This window comes from Aedes aegypti, chromosome 1 (genome assembly GCF_002204515.2).
Source record: "Aedes aegypti strain LVP_AGWG chromosome 1, AaegL5.0 Primary Assembly, whole genome shotgun sequence".
In the NCBI taxonomy this organism is placed as follows: Eukaryota; Metazoa; Arthropoda; class Insecta; order Diptera; family Culicidae; genus Aedes; species Aedes aegypti.
Genome location: NC_035107.1, coordinates 21,265,643 through 21,277,030, shown reverse-complemented (window position 1 = coordinate 21,277,030; position 11,388 = coordinate 21,265,643). Strand labels below are relative to the sequence as shown.

General features: G+C 32.3%; 2 protein-coding genes across 4 annotated transcripts in view; one reads left to right on the top strand and one right to left on the bottom strand.

The window, feature by feature from the left end:
- Positions 1-11,388, bottom strand: part of LOC5576538 (E3 ubiquitin-protein ligase UBR3) — a 227,327-nt gene that overhangs the window by 66,021 nt on the left and 149,918 nt on the right. The window lies entirely within an intron of this gene.
- LOC5564091 overlaps positions 1-11,388 on the top strand; it is a 43,372-nt gene that overhangs the window by 12,358 nt on the left and 19,626 nt on the right. The window lies entirely within an intron of this gene.

Here is an 11,388-nt window from a genome sequence, read left to right as displayed (position 1 = left end):
TACAATGTTGTGATAATAAAAATTCTCCAAAATAATTAAATTTCACACGAATATGGAACAACGATTAGATCGGTCGATTTTTTGAGGTTATCAAAATCAATGATTGTAAGAAATTGGCTGGATTTTCTATTTTCAAAAAAGGCTTGTTCTTCGAAAGCATCATCAATCAGAAGCCTGATGGAAAAAATCAAGTTATTTTTGGAGCAACAATTTTACAGATATAATAAAATTAATTTTCCCGTATATTTTTAAAGATTTTTTTTTTAAATTTGATGGGAATTGATATGACTAGAATTTTTTGTGTAAAAGTACGTCCTGACGGAAGTCCTAATATAGTATTAATATGAAAAATAACTTACGCCTTCATGGAGTTACTTAGTAAGTCCCCACGTCACATTCAAAGCACAACAGAAACACAATTGTTTTATTCTTAGAAGACCTATCAAAGTACATTGACAATCATCAAAATTGGCAACACTGCTGTAATAAATCGATTTTATTTTCCACATATTATTTTCATAATATGTTATTCTGAGATTATCAATTGAAAAATTCGGAGAAAACTGTTTACAATTTGCTGTAGATCGATAAATATGCGTACATGATTTTAAAAGTATGAGACTTTTTAGTAAAACTACCATAAACAGTAAAATTTATACTTAAGACTGTAGTGTAATCTCACGATTTAGCTTTCGTTTATACTAATATAGTTTCTTTAGTAATCCAAACTAGTTTTGAACACGCTTTTTACTTTTCTCTTTTGCTGGGAGTGAAAGGATGGTGTATCAGCAAATTTGGCCATAAATGGGTAAATCACTAAAGTTACCTAATGTCATAGAATGGTGGAATATAATTGATATTTTTAAAGCTTTACCTTTAGTAGAATAGTAAAGGATACAAACATACAATTTGTTCATAAAAATAAGGATTTTTGTTTTGCGAAAAATAATGTTAAACTTTGACGGACAGCTTTTTTTAAGAGTTTTTGGAAAAACTATTTAACTCTTCAACCAAAAGCATTTTCAAAGATTTTATATTTTCATAGCATTTTAGAATAATAGGTCAACGATACACAGACAACCGATTTTATCAAAAAATAAAAAAGATATAGCATAAACAAAGTGTCCACTTTATAAAATGAACAGTCCTTAATCGGGAGTCCAAATATTCGTAAAGGCAAAAGCGCAGCTATTCATTTTGAAAGTACAGGATTCAAATCCCACCGGCCATGGATTTCTTCATAATGAAAATTTTATCGACTTACAGCACCACTTTTTGATCTTAATTCTGTTATAGAGCCATGATAAAACATGAAATGTTACTATAGGCAGGGCATAGAATATCCACCATTTGTAAAATGGCTTATTTACAAAATGGCTTATTTACAAAAAAAAAAAACTTTTGTTAAGTAGGTAGATGAAAAAACCGAATTTAGTACTATACCATTTAATTCCACTAGAGTTTGTATCCTTTGACAGATACGCTTATTTCGACCTCAACTGTAAGGCCGTCTTCAGTGTCGTGTACTAGACTCGACTTAAACTTTTGTTAGCAAACATCAGGGAGTCCATTCTAGATCAGTTTCCCAATTCTCGGTTTCCGGATACCTAAAAATTTGAAAACGGATGAAAAAATGTTCCTGCGATTTGAATCATTCCAGACATTTGATAGGAAAATTTGATATTTGATTAGACTTTCAAAACACTTCTTCCCAGAAGCTACAGCATAACGATCAAATTTGGAGAACTTAAGGTGACGATGCATCGAAGCAAAACCTCAAATTTCCACTAGCTGGTGGTGACCAATAGAGTCCTAAAGGCCTGTCCCAATTTTAATGCCAAACGCTTAAGTTTAGGCTAAAAACACATGTTTACTCAATTTTTTAATGTTTTTCTTTTGTTTAAGTTCAAAAAACATTTTTTTAAATTTTGTCTCACTCCTTAGCTTAAACTCAAATTTTGGGTGTATTTTGCTTTCCGCGTCCCTTCCAAAATGTCAGATAGGAACAACCCCAGTGTTAAAACCAAAAAAGCATATTCCAAGAAATCAGCCAAGAACTATACAAAAATTTGCCCAAGAGTATTTAAAGGATTTCTCCATTCATTCATCCATCAAAATCTTGCGATGAATTATCATACAAGAAATTTGTTGGCAATGATTGGAAAAATTCGCCGTAAATCTTCAAGGCTTCATAAGGACATTGTCATTGATCAAATACATGACAAACTAGTAATCAAGACCAGCTTCACAAAAAGAATCAGCATTATCAGTAACTCCAGGAATCCGGCAAACGGAATTCTGAGTGAATCTGTCACGGATTTCATTAGGAAACCATGTAGATCATCCAAGAAAATTGTCAAATATCTTTTCAGGTTAACCTCAAATCTCTACGAACCCCTTAAGACTATTAGGAAAAATTAGTCAAACATCTGTTATAGAATTATCATTCTACTAATTACCTTTCCAATGATCTTTCAAAAAATCTTCAAGTAACCGGTCTATTATCACCTCGAATTTCGTTAGAATTCCTGCAAAGATCTAATGAAAAAAATGCATTGAATCTTGATCAAAAACTGTTAGATCACCAAAAGTATTTTTAAGTATCTTTCTAGAATTTTTTTTCAAGGATCTCAATGATGTTCTATAAGATCCCCTTTGACTTTGATCAATACTTTGCATCCAAAAAACTACAATTACACATAAAATTGTTAAAATAGTAACGAACTGCCGAATAATTCATTGTCTTCAACTAATAAACTCAAGAATCAAAGAACTAGTTCTCAGGCAGTAAATGTTCTCCCCCTTTGCAGCGAAGATTTTGTAGACTGTTTTTACGTCTGGCCCACACTATGGGCAGTTTCCATTGAGACTGGCGGCCAAAATATTCTTTCCATGTCAAATACATGAGTTACAAAAAAACAGTTTTTGAGATAAACTTTTGAAAAGGGCCAATAATGAAATAATTAGTTTTGTTACTAATGCATAAAGGACACTTGTGCGTTTAACGCAGCGAAAACCAACTGAGATGTTAGAACTTACAAAGTTCTGATGATAGCCAACAAATTGCGTTATTCAAATATCCCCTTTAATAAACTTTAGCTGATCTTGAAGGAAAATTGTTGAAACGCTGAAAAAAGTCAAATAGCACTAGATAAACATAGTCCAAATATGTGCAGCTGAATTGCTCATAATTCTTTAGTTTACATCTTATTGTACCCTATACATTTAATTCTGTAGAGTAAAGTGGGGCAAAAGTTCGACCCAAGTATAAAATCACGGAAAAATTTGCAAATTGCCTAAAATCCACATATTATCTTCAAATTTGGTTAAATTTGTCTGATCGTGTGAAAATTGTCACCAAAATTTTACATTTCCACATAGTTTTGCGAAAAACTGCTATTTTTGGGTATATTACAATTAACCCGGTTTTGGGCAATTTTTTGATGAAAATTTAGTGTGTATTTTTCGGCAAACTTAAGTTTACGGCTGGTGTAAAGTATGCCTGTCATAAAAGGATCAAAATTTTGTGTTTTAGCCAGCGAACTTTTGCCCCACACTAGATTCGAACTCTTGCCCCACCGGTGGGGCAACAGTTCGAATAAGACAATCAATTTTGGAACTGTTATAACTAAAAATGGGTTAATATTTTGACACAAGTTTGTTCAGCAAAATTATAGCCAATATGTTGACGGCTCACTGCATGGTATTTGTTTTGTTTTAACTGCTATTGTTTTCCTGGAAACTTTGATTATACCACTAAGGTCGAACTTTTGCCCCACCTTACTCCATTTTTTTTTTTTTTGCTGAAAACTTTTTCTTTGACAGACTGTATCAATGGAAGTACACAATATCTTGCTCGAATATTTCAAGAATATCTTAATAGGAGTAATGTCGATGATGTAAAAGAAAATTCCATCAGAAAGTCATTTTTTTTGGCCACCGGATCGCCCATAGTGGCCCGTTGAATGTTGTAAATATCAACTGGAAGTTAAAATTTGGCAGTGGTTCGAACATACGAAAGCTATTTTTTATTATTGTTAATTTACAAACTTCAATTTAAGCACTATTCTTTGAAGTTTGTTTAACCGTAGGAACTAGTCTGCATAACTGTCCCATGTATATAGGAAATCTCATAGAACATGAGACAATTATAGGGCAGTTTCAATGACCACGATCCATACAAATTTGACATTGATTTTTGAATGGAAAAATGACTACGAGGGGAGAAGGGGGTCTTAAATTCAGGAAAAAAAATACCACGTGGTTTATGGACAGTCCCTTATTGAATCGAATCATTAGCTTGATAGTAAAGTTCCTTAATTGTCATCATTTTCCTAGTATAGAGCAACACAGCTTAATTAAAATTAAATAAAAAAAAAACTATATCCAACATTACGGCCCTGTTTGGCATAATGTAATTTTTCATAGTGCCGTTGAGCGCAGAGTCGTTCAGCATAAAGTCAGTTGGCATAATAGTCGTTGTGCATAACAGTTGTTTGGAATAAAAGTCATTTGGCATAAAGGTCGTTAGGCATAATTTGAAAAGAAACGCCAAAAGATCTCTGTTAAGGCTTTTCGTTGTTTTGTTATGATTTTTTATAGCTTAGGTAGTCCACTAATGACACCGGCATCCTACTACGTGAAAATCAAACGATTTTTGTAACATTTTACGATGCAACATGACAAAGGACGATGATTACTTTATACTGAATCAAAAATAGCAGTCGAAAACAGTCACATGGCCGGGAAATTATCTAAAAAGAAATCGATCATTGCAGTTACGCCCTTATGATACTGAACACAAGATTATTTCAGTGGCCTTCTTTTTTTAAATAACATGGCATATCTTAGGCGTTAGACACAATTTTAGTTGAAAATGCACTACAATATCCAGAACGTAATGGCCCCAAATGTTATGTATGATGATGCAGCTCCAAAAGAGCTTTATCCAGATTTCCTTGGTAAATGAAGATTAGTATTATGTCTTGTCAATAACTGACAACGGAATGTACGATCACGAGCAGTTCATCAACACTTCTTTGTTCAATGGAAGAAATTGGATTGAAATTAACGTTTTTTACAATTATGTCAACCTGCTATTATGCCAAATGGCAGTTATATGAAAATACCGTTATGAAAAATGGCATTGTGCCAAACGACATTATTTGGCATTATGCCAAACGACTGTATACCAAATGGCATTATGCCAAACGGGGTAGACCCATCTCAAATCTGCCCTTAGATATCAACGATATTCACGACCTTCCAGAAAAAGTTCATGAGGTTTAGTCTGAAAATATTTGAAGAACTAGAGATTTTTTCATGATATGTTTAGTGACTGGCTTTTGGAAGTTCTGGAAAATTCCCCAAGAAATTCGGGAGCGTTTTAACTGGAAATCCTATAGCCCAGAGCATTTTTTTTGGATACTTGTAAACCCTTCGCTTTATCCAATAATTAAGAAGAAGAACTTTCCCAAGAAGTTAAGAATATTCCTTGGAAATATTGAAAAAAAATCATTTAGAATTTTTGGAGTTCTGGAGTTATTCCTAAGATATTCTAGAGCGCCATACAATACATCCTTTTTCTTGAATATTTTGAAGAAACTTCCATAAAATGTAATTTCTTGGGACATTTGCTTTATATTTTAGATTTTTTCTTAGAAAATCTAAACAATTTTCTTTTGTTTCTTGAATTTTCCATTATTTTCGAATCAAAAGATACATCGTTTTTGTTAGTTATTGTTATTTCTTGTAAATTCATTTTGCATTTCTGCACATACTCGTCGTCAGAATAGGACATAAAAAGGATCATATTTTTAGTACATATGCTTCAAAAAATGTGGAGAATATTCCTTGACCATCATGAAATACTCCTTTAGATGTTATGCAGAAATCAACAACAATTTTCTGAAGAAGCTTTTTTGAAAAATTTTCGTAAGCCTAGGGACTTAATGGAAAAAATAATAATTCATTGGAGCATTTGAAGAAATCCTCTTACAAATACTTCCCTTCGAATATTTTAGAAATTTTGATTGAAAATTTTGAGACATTCTCTTTGTTAGATCTGAAGTGGATACTCCGGAGATTGTCTCTTGGATTGGGCATTTTTGGATAATTTTTTCTGGACATTTCTAAAATTTTCCTGAAACACAAATAATAAATTTCAAAAAATGGTAGAGAAACATTTTTTTTTAACATTTTGGTAGAAATCTCTTGCAAATATACTGGTGAAATCCCTAGATAAAATGGAATACTGAATGCCTTGGAGAATTCCGTGAAAGAACTTCTGGAGGCGATTCAAGATAAATTCCTAGAGGAATTTTTGGAAAAATAAATCTCCGAGAAAGAATTCTGGAGATACACGTAAAGAAATTTTAAGTGGAGAGTTGAAGAATAAGTAAGTAGAGTAAGGAACTACTTAGACCCTTCCATGATTTACTTTGGCATGCAATGCTTTTCTCTGCTGATTTGTCCGGCTTCCAACGTAATTTCCTTTAGATATTCTAAAGACTTTTCCATAGAATTCATGAGAACTGGAAAAGTCATGAGATTAACACAGCAGTAACCATGCCAACCACCTGCTACCCAGTACTGATAGAATTAATATTCTAGAATCTAGCCAGTTTACCATAAAATTCGTATTCTGGATAACTTATCATAGACATGTTGAAGAATTTTCTTTAATTTTTTTAGAGAAGCTCTGTATTATTTGTTTGGATTTCAATTATTCTAGGTAACTCTGGGCAGATCCATAATAAATAAAAAATAAAAAAATATCTAAAAATATTGAAAATTGAAGAATTTGTCTAGAAAACATTGGTGATGAGTCGTCTTCAAAAATTCTAGTGAATTCAATTTGAAAATTCAAGAGTATTTCTGTCGCACATTTGGCAAGATTACCTTTGATAGATCTGGAAGATTTTACTTGCCTGAAATATTAAGGAAAAATTTAAAAGCTCTGAAGAATGTTTTTTTAGGAAAGAATCTTTATTCTTTGAATTTCGCTGGGCATTCTAAATAATTTGCCTTACTAATAGGATAGAAGACTGGCATGTTTTTTATGACTCCCATACAATAAAGAATTAAAAATTACTGAAAAAACTTCAAAGTAGATTTTCTCAAAACTTCTTCTAACTTCCTCATTTTCATGACAGTCGTCACCACTAAAATAAAAAGCTTTTCGTCTTCACAGGGCTGGTAGCGACTAGAGTTTCCAATCCCGGGAACATTTCCCGAGAAATGAGATTTCCCGGGAATCCCGTTTCTCGGGAAATAATTTTCCGCTTCCCGGGATTCCCGTATTTCCCGGGAAGCTCTATTTCAATAAAGAATTGATCATCTATATTCAAATAAAAACCATCGTTCAATTTACTCTTCATTTATTGAGCTGATTTTCGTAATCGTAATCTTCTCTTAATAGTTATCGAGACGATTTTTTTTTCCAAGAATGTTTATATACAACACAACATAAAGGATATTTACTTAATTAAGGGTTTCTGAATCTATTACGGTTTTCAAAAATATAATAGCACTTCTAGATTTTGAAATATTGGCTGTTGAAAATGCAAAATTTGACATTATCAGCCAACTTGCATGCAATTTTGTGAGCTTGTAAGGCAATTTATTTGCTTAATTTACCACAGAATTCAAACTTTATGTGTATAACAATACTTATCAGCAAAGTTCATAATACTATCTCAAAAGTTAGTTTTTGGTGTTATAGAAAAGTATTGTATTTTGCCATATAAGAGAAACGAAGAGTTTTGTATAGCATGTAGAAAAAATCGATTTAATCTAAATTTTATCGTGCAATTTCAATATAATTATATCTGAAATGAAAGTTGAAGTGCTATTTTGCATGCTTGCTGGACTAGATCACAAAAAAAGTTTGATGAATCATATCTTTAATTTCATGGAAACAACAATTAAACCAGTGTTTTATAAAACTTTGGCGAAGTGTAGCTAAAATTTGTGACGTGCAGGGACATATCTGAGAACGGCATTAGATTCAGCGATCCCAAATCTACAGATACATAGTTTAATGTTTGAGACACGCAAAAATGTCATTTTTGTTGCGCTGTGCAACAGTCTCAATTTTCAACGAAAAACTAGTTGGTTTTTGGTCTAATGTTCGAAAAGATTGATTTAATGTTGGAAAATATTATTTGTACTTTATACGATTTGTCTAGAATGACCTCCACATGGATTTTTGCTTAAATTTATAAAGTTTTTTGTTTTGAATTCAGAAAGCCAGAAGATTTTTTTTGAGAAATACAAACAAATTACTTATAAAGAAATAAATAACCGTACACATTTACTGGTCTAAATTATAATATACATATGCATGGATAATTCAAAAAACACTCCTTCAAATTAGCTTGATTTTAACATTTTTCATGAATTTCCCGGGATCCCGGGAATTCCCGGGAAATGAAAATTTTCATTCCCGGTTCCCGGGAAGTCAAATCCCGGGAAAATTGAAAACTCTAGTAGCGACTGAGTACATTAAAAACTAAGGAGTAAGACACCTCTTGCCTGAAAAAAGCGACTAAACGCAGGAACAAAAAAAAAAGCCAAAGAGAGACCAAACAGTAGCAAGAACAAAATGAAACCTAATAGGAGCCAGGAGATAAGAGTTTGACCAGAGCAGACATTTCTCTAAAGTCTAACACTTTTTTTTGAATTCTCTTTGGCATTACAACAATTATGACATCACAACTGATGTGTTTTTTCATGATTTTCTCTAGGAAATTTATTCCCGTATTTGTCCATATTTTTAAATATTACTCCGGAAGATTTCCAAATGAGTGATTATTTCCCAACGTATTGCTCCACGAATTTTCCTAGGAAATTTCTGCAAAGATTTTGTTTATGACACCTCAAGAATTCAACCTTAATTTTTCCCAAGGAAAACCATAGAAATGGAATTCCTCTAAAGCTTATTTCAGAAATTATCAGAATTTATCCAAAAATTCTTTGAGAAATTTTTCAAGAAGACCCTGACTTGTCAAAGACTTTATCCAGCGATTCATCCATCGAATGCCCTGGGACATCCTACAAGATTCCCGGTCAAAACGTCTTTTAAAATTCAATCAATAACTTCTCCTGAAATGCCTCCAGAAATGTTCTAGGGATTTTTTCGTATAAAATCGTCTTCCAGAATGTATATAAGATTTCAACTAGGGGTTTCTTTGAAGATATCTTCAACAATTGTTCCAGAGATTTATTCTAAAATTTCAACAGAAATTCCTCCTTTAATTCTTTGGGATATTGTTAAGTAAGCCTTGATTTTCAGAAACTCTTCCATGAATGTCTCCAAACAAATTTCAAGGAAAATTTTCTGAAAAAATAAATTCGTAAAGTATTTTTAAATAACATCCTAAAGCAATCTCTGATAAAACTTAGGTAAGTTTTAAGGTGAAGATGCATCGAGGCCAAATATCAAATTTTCAAGAGCTGCTCTTGAAAATTTGAGGTGTAGCTTTGTATCATCTTCACCTTAAGGACTGTTCATTTTATAAAGTGGACACTTTGTTTATGCTATATCTTTTTTATTTATTGATAAAATCGTTATCGGTTTTCTGTGTATCGTTGACCTATTATTCTAAAATGCTATGAAAATATAAAATCTTTGAAAATGCTTTTGATTGAAGAGCTAAATAGTTTTTCCAAAAACTCTTAAAAAAGCTGTCCGTCAAAGTTTAACATTATTTTTCGCAAAACAAAAATCCTTATTTTTATGAACAAATTGTATGATTGTATCCTTTACTATTCTACTAAAGGTAAAGCTTTAAAAATATCAATTATATTCCACCATTCTATGATATTAGGTAACTTTAGTGATTTACCCATTTATGGCCAAATTTGCTAATACACCATCCTTTCACTCCCAGCAAAAAAGAAAAGTAAAAAGCGTGTTCAAAACTAGTTTGGATTACTAAAGAAACTATATTAGTATAAACGAAAGCTAAATCGTGAGATTAAACTACAGTCTTAAGTATAAATTTTACTGTTTATGGTAGTTTTACTAAAAAGTCTCATACTTTTAAAATCATGTACGCATATTTATCGATCTACAGCAAATTGTAAACAGTTTTCTCCGAATTTTTCAATTGGTAATCTCAGAATAACATATTATGAAAATAATATGTGGAAAATAAAATCGATTTTATTACAGCAGTGTTGCCAATTTTGATGATTGTCAATGTACTTTGATAGGTCTTCTAAGAATAAAACAATTGTGTTTCTGTTGTGCTTTGAATGTGACGTGGGGACTTACTAATGGCGTTTTCGTTTATTTCTGGGGCCAACCTAGGTTCGCCCTGGATCCGCTCTAACAGCTGTCAAAACGTTTTTTTATTGGGTCGGGTCGAACCCGGATCCGCCCCAGGTTCGACCCAAACACAACGAGGTTCGCTCTGTTGATTTTTTGCGATCCAACCTGAGCGGGGTTCCACTGTCAAAAATTGATTGTTTACATTTTTATAATTATCAAAATTAACGATTAAAGCATAATTTTTAATAACAAGAGATGTTTACGAAAGCATTCGGCAATATTTATTGCATTAATTTTGAGACTTTATTTTGTGATTTTGCACTCAGACAAGCGAATTTTCATGAAACTGTGTGACTGACAGTTCGAATGTAGGTATAACACATTCAATTTGACTCGAAACTGGATCCGTTTTCGTTCGTTTATTGTGAGTCGGGTCAGCTCTGACCCCAGGTTTAAAACCGAAAACGCCATAAGTAACTCTATGAAGGCGTAAGTTATTTTTCATATTAATACTATATTAGGACTTCCGTCAGGACGTACTTTTACACAAAAAATTTCTTTAAAAATATACGGGATAATTGATTTTATTATATCTGTAAAATTGTTGCTCCAAAAATAACTTGATTTTTTCCATCAGGCTTCTGATTGATGATGCTTTCGAAGAACAAGCCTTTTTTGAAAATAGAAAATATAAATTATCGTATTTTCCAGTCAATTTCTTTCAATCATTGATTTTGATAACCTCAAAAAATCGACCGATCTAATCGTTGTTCCATATTCGTGTGAAATTTAATTATTTTGGAGAATTTTTATTATCACAACATTGTACAATACTAGTCGAACGATGTGCAAAAAACCGCTTGAAATTTCATTGATTAATAAGAAAGATACAGCATGCACATCGAGAGAAATTCTTTAGACATCTTCGGAAGATCTCCTAGAGTTGAGTTGAAGGATAAGTAAAATAATATTTAAAAAAATTTTTTGGATAGTTTAAGAATGAAGAGAATACCTGAGGGGACGGACCTGGTGTAGTGGTTAGAACACTCGCCTCTCACGCCGAGGACCTGGGATCGAATCCCATCCCAGACATAGTCACTTATGACGTAAAA